Raw genomic sequence first — 10239 nt, 5'->3', positions numbered from 1 at the left:
CACTGCATCATAGAAGTGAACTTACGGTTGCAGAAATGCGACCCTTCATCACTTATGATTACACGAGGTGTTCCAAACCTTGTGAAAATCTGCTTATGAAGAAAATTCAGCACTGCCTTTGCATCATTTGTCGGTAAAGCTTTGACTTCTACCCATTTTGAGACATAATCGACTGCCAGCAAGATGTACTGATTATTGCAGGACGAGACAAAAGGCCCCATAAAATCGATTCCCCAAACATCAAAGACCTCGACTTCAAGCATCACATTTAACGACATCTCATCCTTTCTCGTCAAATTTCCCACTCTTTGGCAACGATCACACCTTAAAACAAACTGATGAGCATCCTTAAACAAAGTAGGCCAGAAAAAACCTGCTTGCAAAATACGAGCTGCCGTCTTCTCACCACCATAGTGTCCACCATAAACCGTGGAGTGGCAGTCTCGTAATATCCCCTCCGTCTCACAGAACGGGATACATCTCCTGATGATTTGGTCAGCTCCCTATCTAAACAAATATGGTTCATCCCACATATACCACTTCACCTCATGCAGAAACTTCTTCTTTTGAGCGGAGGTCAAATTAGGAGGCATTATATTGCTGACGAGATAGTTTACAATATCTGCAAACCATGGTTCTTCCTCCTGAACTGCAAACAACTGCTCATCCGGAAAAGATTCATTGATTAATGTCCTATCTTGTGAAGTAGAATCAGGATTCTCCAACCTAGAGAGATGGTCAGCTACTTGATTCTCAGTACCTTTTCGATCCTTGATCTCTAACTCAAATTCCTGAAGTAAGAGCACCCAACGAATGAGTCTCGGCTTCGAATCCTTCTTGGAAACCAGATAGTGAATGGCCGCATGATCAGTGAATACTGTTACTTTAGTACCAAGTAGATAAGATCGAAATTTCTTGAAACCAAAGACTATAGCCAAGAGCTCCTTCTCCGTAGTGGTGTAGTTCATTTGGGCCCCATTTAAGGTCTTACTCGCATAGTAGACCACATGAAAGAGATTATTCTTGCGCTGTCCCAGAACTGCACCTACCGCATAATGACTCGCATCACACATCATCTCAAACGGCTCTGTCCAATCTGGTGCTGTAATAACTGGTGCAGTGATCAAACTCTTCTTGAGAGTCTCGAATGACGCCAAACATTCATCATCCAATTTGAAAGGCACATCTTTCTCAAGCAAATTGCACAATGGCTTAGATATCTTTGAAAAGTCCTTGATGAATCGCCGATAAAAACCCGCATGACCAAGAAAACTATGGATTCCTTTCACAGAAATAGGTGGTGGAAGATTTTCAATGACTCCCACCTTGGCCTTGTCCACCTCCAGACCCTTGCTAGAGACCTTATGCCCAAGAATAATGCCTTCACGCACCATAAAATGACATTTCTCCCAATTGAGCACCAAATTAGTTTCCACGCACCTTTTGAGTACGGCGCGAAGATTATTCAAACATTCATCATACGAATGTCCAAAGACGGAGAAGTCGTCCATGAACACCTCGACATTATTTCCAATCATGTCAGAGAATATAGCCATCATACATCTCTGAAAAGTGGCTGGGGCACCACATAACCAAAACAAAACTCTGCGAAAAGCAAACGTGCCAAATGGACAAGTGAAGGTAGTCTTTTCCTGATCCTCTGGTGCAATACAAATCTGATTATACCCTGAATAGCCATCCAGAAGACAAAAATACTCTTGACCAGCCAAGCTGTCAAGCATCTGATCAATGAACGGAAGAGGAAAGTGATCCTTCCTCGTGGCTTTGTTCAACTTTCGATAATCCATGTATACTCTCCATCTTGTAACTGCTCGAGTAGGGATGAGCTCATTCTTTTCATTTGCTACCACAGTGATATCTCCTTTCTTAGGTACACATTGTACGGGGCTCACCCAAGAACTGTCAGAAATAGGATAAATGATGCCTGCATCTAGCCATTTCAGAATTTCTTTCTTCACCACCTCCTTCATGATAGGATTCAGTCTGTGCTGCTGTTCAACAGTCAGCTTACTACCTTCCTCTAGCAGAATTTTATGCATACAATATGAAGGACTTATACCCTTGATGTCTGCTATGGTCCATCCAATAGCCGATTTGAATTCTCTCAAAATCCTTAAGAGCTTGTCTTCCTCACTACCTGAAAGGTCAGATGCAATAATAACAGGTAAAGTAGATGCATCACATAAAAAAGCATACCTCAAGTGTTCAGGTAATGGCTTGAGCTCCAAGGTAGGCGCTTCCTCTATTGATGGTTTGAGCTTTCCTTCAGCATTCTTGAGGTCAGAAGTACCAAGAGATTCAAACGGCATATCCAGCTTTCGCTTCTAGGGAGAAGCGTTCAGATATTGTAATTGCTCGTTGCCACCTTCATCATCGCTGTCAAAATCCCCCACTAAGGCCTTTTCCAATACATCAGACATTAGCATGTGATCGAGTTCTGAAGTAACCGCAGAATCAATCACATCCACTTTTAAGCACTCCTCATCTTCTGTAGGGAATTTCATTACCTTGAATACGTTGAAGGTCACATCCTGGTCTTGTACCCGCATAGTAAGTTCACCTTTTGGCACATCTATCAAGGTACAGCCAGTAGCCAAGAAAGGTCTTCCCAAGATTATGGGAATCTTCTTATCTTCCTCAAAATCCAGAATAACAAAGTCTGCAGGAAAGAAGAGCTTATCCACCTTGACTAGCACATCCTCCACTATGCCCCTTGGGTAAGTAATAGAACGATCAGCCAATTGTAGAGACATGTATGTGGGTTTTGGATCAGGAAAATCCAACTTTTTAAAGATCGACAACGGCATCAGATTGATGCTTGCTCCCAAATCACAAAGGCACTTGTCAAAAGTCAACTTGCCAATGGTGTAAGGAATGGTGAAGCTACCTGGATCTTTCAGTTTTGGAGGTAACTTTTGCTGCAGAACAGCGCTGCATTCTTCCGTGAGAGCAACAGTCTCAAGGTCATCCAGTTTCACCTTCCTTGAAAGAATACTCTTCATAAACTTCGCATAAGTAGGCATTTGCTCCAGAGCCTCAGCGAAAGGTATATTGATGTGAAGTTTCTTGAACACCTCCAGAAACTTACCGAACTGTCTATCCAGCTTTTGTTGCTGCAATCTCTTAGGAAAAGGTGGTGGAGGATAGAGCTGTTACTCCCCTGTATTACCCTCAGGCAGAGTGTGTTCAACAGTAGTCTTCCTTGGTTCCGCCGCTTTCTCTTTTTGCTTAGCTTCTTCATCTCTAATTTCAGCTTCTCCTTCTTTTGCCTTTTCAGCATCAACAACTCTTCCAGACCTTAAGGTAATAGCCTTGACTTGCTCTTTAGCTTCCTTCCTGCCTGTTACTTCCGTGTCACTGGGAAGAGTGCCAGGTTGACGATTGAGCACTGCATTGGCTAGTTGACCGATTTGATTTTCCAAGGTCTTGATAGAAACCGTCTGACTCTTGCATAACAGCTTAAGTTCCGCAAAATCAGCACTAGTAGGTGCAGCTTAAGGTCTTTTGCCTTTGAGCATACTGATGTGGTTGCTGGAATCTAGGTGGATTAAACTGTTTACTCACACCTTGCTGATATGGTGGCTGAATAGCATTCTGATTATTCCCCCAGCTGAAATTTGGATGATTTCTGTTATTAGGATGATAGGTAGCTGGCACAGGCTGCTGTTGTCGCTGATAATTATTCACATACTGAACAGATTCATTGACAAGAGAACACTGATTCGTAGCATGAGAACCTGCACAAAGCTCACAAACGATAGCTATTTGATTAACTCCATATGTAGCCAAAGAATCAACCTTCATTGATAGCGCCTGGAGCTGCGCTGCAATAGCGGTGGCTGCATCGACTTCCAGAATACCTGCTACCTTACCAGGCATCATCCTCTGAGTTGGATTTTGATGCTCATTTGCAGCCATAGTCTCGATAAGATTATAACCCTCAGTATGGCTTTTAGCCCATAAGGCGCCTCCAGCTGCTGCATCGAGCATGGGCCGAGATTGGGCCCGCAAACCATTGTAGAAACCAGTGATCACCATCCAATCAGGCATTCCATGATGTGGACACTTTATCAACATTTCCTTGTAGCGTTCCCAAGCTTCGCACATAGATTCTGTAGGTTGCTGCGCAAACTGAGTAAGAGCACTCCTCATAGCAACAGTCTTTGCCATCGGATAAAACTTCACCAGAAACTTTTGCGCAAGATCTTGCCATGTAGTGATGGACCCCGCTAGTTCAGAATGTAACCAGTCCTTAGCTTTGTCCCTTAGTGAGAATGGGAAAAGCCTCAGCTTTATAGCCTCATCAGTCACGCCATTATACTTAAAAGTGTTGCAGATCTCGACAAAATTCCTTATGTTCATGTTGGGGTCTTCAGTCGCAGCTCCTCTAAAAGAAACAGAATTTTGTACCATCTGTATAGTGCCCGGATTGATTTCAAAGGTGTTAGCTTGAATAGCCGGATGAAGAATGCTTGACTGAATGTCATCAATTTTTGGCCGAGAAAAATCCGTAAGAGCTGGATCAGCTTGAACAATACGATCACCCATGTTTACTGGTTCTTTCCGCTCAGTTCCTGAATCCGAATCTTCAAAATCTAACTTCTCCGGAATATCAAGAACTTCGTCTATCTCCTCAGCTGTATCTAAAGTCCTCTTGCGAGTACGAGAACGAGTTTGCATAAATGCTCGCTAAAGTACCTGAAACACAACCGGAAACAACAAGTAACTACTACGTCCTAATCACTGAGTCCTAATGACCAATGATGGTAAGTACATAAACTAAACAAATACGCCGAGTCCCCGGCAGCGGCGCCAAAAACTTGTTAGGGCGAAAACACGCGCTAATATTCACGCAAGTATACGCGTTCGCAAGTAATATAGAATATTTTCTAGTTCATTCCCACAGAGACTCAGACTAATTTATTGTCTAATTAAACTCACGCACCAATGTATGATTACTTCTCAATGTTAAGACACTAACACTTAGAATTGTTGACTAAATATTAACTACAATTAACTACTTAATTAATCACTTAATTAACACTTCAAATTAACAATATTAAAACACTCATGAGATCACAACTTCATTACTACTTCCTTTAATAGTTATTGTTATTACCTTTAGCATGTGACAATGATGATATTAATCGAATAACACGAAACTGATAAAAGCCAACTTTCATTGTACTAATACCATTCTACCAAACATCCACAATTAAGATAGAAGTTGAATAGTCATCAATTATCTTGAGTTCCTATATGTCTACAGAAATTGACAACACAACGATTTAAGCACAAGTTATTCCTTTTGATTACACAGGGCAAATAAAACTGTTAGAGTTACCCACTAATCATGCACATCATACATGAACCTATGCTAGCATGGCAAGTTCTAAATCTCAAGATCCACCGTCGCTTCACAAGAGATTAACACCCTATCTTATATGTTCGCGACGCACATAAGACGAATACGCACAACCAATACTAGATATCATACAATCATCACACACTATAGTATTAAACAATTAATTAAAGAATTCCAAAGTAAATCCGTTGCGACCCCATGATCACGATTAGCCCATAATAGCACTCATCGTCATCATGGGTTCATATGAAATCATGATAAACAAACACAAGAAAATAATAACTAAACTAATTGTATTAAATCAGAGTACGTCACAAGAGTAAATAGGTTCAAAGTAAGAAAACTAGCATCCAACGTTACAACGAAACAACAATCACGAGAAAATATGCTTCCTCTTCGTTGCTGTGTGCTAAAACGGTCTTCCTCCTTATCTCCTTCGCTCTTTGCGTAATACCACGATCCAATCTCGTGAAAACGTCTCCAAATCTACTTATATAATAGTCCCATAAAACTCAGATTACATAGAAGTGGAAGCCAAAAAGAAGTAGAAGTCCTAAAATAAATTGTCTTTTTTTCCCGACCCTGCGCGACCGTTCAGCATAGCTGAGCGGGCGCTCAGCTTTCTGCGCGGCCGCTCAGCATTGCTGAGCGGGCGCTCAGGACCCTTCTGGAAAATTCCTGAGTTCGCTCTGTTTCTTCGCCGTAATCTGCCCATTTCTTTCCTCTCACAATGGTGAACACATGCCAAGGCTTATTCTTGATGATTACTCCTCCGAAATGCAACTAATACCCTGAAATGCATAAACACTAGAAAAACGCATCAAATACACAAAATACTTGATTTCAAGGCACCAATTTAAGCCATTTTAAGATGTTCTAAGTGGTATAAAATGCCACTTATCAGTTACCTGATGAATAGGAGAATTTTTAATATTCAGTGATGCTTCGTATAAAGGAATTGGATGTGTGTTAATGCAACATGGGAAGGTGATAGCATATGCGTCAAGGCAACTCAAGCCGCATGAGCAAAAGTATCCCACACATGATTTGGAATTGGCAGCAATTGTGTTAGCCCTTAAGATTTGGAGACATTATTTATATGGGGAAAGATGCGAGATTTTTACAGATCATAAGAGTTTAAAGTATATTTTCACTCAAAAAGAGTTGAATATGAGACAAAAAAGATGGTTAGAGTTGATCAAAGATTATGATTGTGTGATAAACTATCATCCTGGAAAGGCAAATGTGGTAGCAGACTCTCTAAGTCGCAAAGAAAGATTGAATATATTAACGTCATCGGAATAATTGATCAAGGACTTTGAAAAGATGGAAATAGAAGTACAGACTTCAGAATTTGGAGGTGAAGCGAAATATGCGGTATCATTTCAACCCGAAGTTTTGGAAAAGATTCGATGTTGTCAAGAGCAAGTGATGAATCGCGAAAAGGATAAGTTATAAGGAGAAGAAAACAAAGCTCAAAAGGATGAAAGAGGAATATATCGTGTTAATTCACGTATCTGGATACCTAATGTCGTGGAGCCAAAGCACGAGATTTTGCATGAAGCGCATAACTCGAGATTCTCAATTCACCCTGGAAGTACGAAAATGTACCAGGATTTAAAAGAGAGTTATTGGTGGCCAAACATGAAAAAGGAAATTGCATAATGGATAAGTAAGTGTTATACGTGTCAAAGAGTCAAAGCGGAACATCAGAGGCCAAGTGGATTAGTTCAACCATTGGACATACCAGAATGGAAATGGGAACATATCGCGATGGATTTTGTGGTAGGATTACCTAAAACTAAGTCTAATCATGATGCGATTTGGGTAGTAATCAATCGATTGACAAAATCAGCACATTTCTTGCCGATAAATGAAAGGTTTTCGTTGGAAAAGTTGGTCAAATTGTATTTGGATGAGATCGTGATGCGTCACGGAGTTCCTGTATCTATCGTATCTGATAGAGATCTCAGGTTTAACTCAAGATTTTGGAGATAATTTCATGATCATTTGGGAACTAAGCTGAAAATGAGTATGGCATATCATCCGCAGACTGACGGACAAAGTGAAAGGAAAATTCAGACAATTGAGGATATGTTGCGAACTTGTGCAATAGATTTCAAAGGAAATTGGGACGATCATTTGCCGTTAATCGAGTTTTCCTACAACAACAGTTATCACGTGAGTATTGGCATGCCGCCTTATGAAGCGTTGTATGGAAGAAAATGTAGATCCCCTACGTATTGGGACGAAGTTGGTGAGCGCAAATTAATTGGCCTAGAGCTAGTTCAACAAACGAAAGAAAAGGTGGATATGATTCGGAAAAGATTAATTGCCGCTCAAGATCGACAAACGAAGTATGCAAATCGAGAATGAAAAGATGTGTAATTCGAACCTGAAGATAATGTCTTGTTAAAGATATCTCCTTGGAAAGGTTTAACCAGATTCGGAAAGAAAGGGAAGTTGTGTCCTAGGTATAAAGCTTAATAAGGTAGCATTCCAATGCTTGCGTCATAGCTGTTGTTGTACAAAAATTCCATTAATGGTAAATGTTCATCGCAACTGCCTTCAAAGTCAATCGCACACGCCCGCAACATATCTTCAATTATTTGGATTGTTCTTTCACTCTGTTTGTCTGTTTGTGGATGATAAGCGGTACTCATATTTAGTTTGGTACCAAGGCATTCTAGAAATTGTCTCCTAAATCTTGAATTGAAACGTGGATCTCGATCAGATACAATTGATACAGGATGTGACGACTGAGAATTTTTCGTCATAATTATGTGAAGTGATTAGAAAATATGTGATTAAGTGATGATTAATTGTCTTTATTATATATTAGTATCTGGGAGCGTAGATAGACGCGTTCCAATTTAAAGAGTCAGATTAGGAGTTAAGCTGTGTTGTCGGGCCGTCAGGTAGAATGGAAGCCGTCCTAAAAGGGATTAAAGTATATAAAATGTGAAGTATGTGTTATTATGTGAGTTGAATGTTTAGGTAAATTATTGTGTTCTAGTGACGTGTCGGTCGATAATGATATTGTGAAGCGTAATTGAAACGCTGAGCGTTGGGCCGTCAGGCAGAACGTGACCCGGTACGCGTAAAAAAGGGATAATGATAAAAAAGGGAAATTTTTATGATCAGACATGAGTTGTGATGTGTCAGTATATGTGCTTGCTTGTCTATATGCGTGATTACGTGATCTATTAATATTTTATGGATTTAAGGGAATTATTTGGTTTAAATAAGGTTTGTTTAACCTTCGCACATTTTTATAAAATTATCTGAGTAAGGTAAAGGCATGAGATTTGTTTTGTTATCTTCGAAATAGTCCTAGAGACCTTTTAAAAATGATAGACGGAGTTATTTTGTGATCGTTGCATTTTAAATTGATTTTTATGTGATAAATGCTATTATTAGCACAAACTTGTAAAAATCATATAAAATCAACCGTACGCTCAAAAGTTTAATATGAGTAATGGTTGGAAAGCTAATTTCGAGATTCACGTTTTAAAATTATCATTCGTATCAAATTCATCTTTTCTGAGAGAGATATTTGCAAATTGAATTCATTTTCTTTTAGAATTAAGAGTGAATTCGAAATAGAATAGCCCAATTACTATACTACCCTTCCTTGGTAGTATATAACCCCACCCCACCCCCTCTTTCTTTCTTTTCTCACCCGAGCACCCTTCTTCTCTTTCTTTTTCTCTCATTTTCTTTCTCCCTCTCGGGACTTCTCTCTCTCTCACTCTCGGTACTCTCTCTCTTCAATCTCTCTCTTGTTCTTCATCCTCTTTCGATTATAAGACCATGATTATGTGATATTTTGCTTTATCTATCTATATACATACATGCATGTCACTATCTTCAAGGTTTTTGAGAAAAAACCAAAGTTCAATTTGGTGGTTTGATTCGGTTTTCATGAAAACAAAAAGGGTTTTGATTCTTAAATGATTTAGAGTGAAGATATGTGTTTGCATGTGTGTATTTACTTGTGTAAATTGGTGGTTGAAGGTTGGAAACCCCTGAATGGGGGCACCACCGTGAAGCCACCGCCACCGGTGATGAACTCCGGTGAACCGGTGGTGAGTAATGATGTTAAAACTGAGCTCTAGTATCTTCAAATCAAATTTTCTGTGTTTGTATATGGTATTTTGATGGAAAGCCGAATGGAATTGTAGTTCAAAAGTTAATGAGTTGATTTTTGTTAGTTATGGATGTTATTCTAGTATAATGTTAAAAGATTAGGGTGATTAAAGATGCAAGGATATGAAATTAAGTTTGCATGTGAGGTTTCTTTGATAAAAGAAGAAGAGGCTGAATGGCTCTTAATTTTTGGGAAGATCATGTTAATTTTTGTTGGTGTGAATGATTTATTAATAATTGTTTTTATAAATTGTAGAGTATTTAGAATGAGTTATGGTTAGAGGTCCAAAGTGATGTATGCATGTTTTGATTCTTGGAAATTTCGAGTGTCTCTACTTGATTTTTAAGAAATTAAGTCGTATTAAGTGTTAAAATGAGTGATCATCCATGATTACATTTAAATTATGAGTTTAAATGAGTTTTAAGAATGAAATTGAACTAGTTTGGGATGATATACTTGATTCATGCCAATTAAGAGCTTTACATGTTTGATTCTTGTTGTGTTAAGTGATAAGGCCGAATAGGCCATATGAGTTAAAAGTTAAGACTTAATTTTTGGTAATTGAAAGAATGATTGAGTGTTTATATGTGAATATCTTTGGGTTTGTTTGTTGATTGTAGTATGTGGTTCGAATTAAGGAATAAAAGAAAAAGGGAACTTAGGTGATATATTTTAAAAGCTATAAGTGATAGCTATGGTCGTA

At 39.1% G+C, this 10239-nt stretch overlaps 1 non-coding gene across 1 annotated transcript; it reads left to right on the top strand.

The window, feature by feature from the left end:
• Positions 1 to 4069: 4069 nt before the first annotated feature.
• LOC141662485 (small nucleolar RNA R71) lies at positions 4070 to 4176 on the top strand. Its single transcript, XR_012550600.1, has one exon. It is a non-coding gene; the product is annotated as a small nucleolar RNA R71 (small nucleolar RNA).
• The last annotated feature ends 6063 nt before the right edge of the window (positions 4177 to 10239 follow it).

The sequence above is a fragment of the Apium graveolens genome, chromosome 5 (genome assembly GCF_009905375.1).
Source record: "Apium graveolens cultivar Ventura chromosome 5, ASM990537v1, whole genome shotgun sequence".
NCBI lineage: Eukaryota > Viridiplantae > Streptophyta > Magnoliopsida > Apiales > Apiaceae > Apium > Apium graveolens.
Note: the sequence above shows the minus strand (reverse complement) of the source record. Positions and strands in the feature narration are given on the sequence as shown.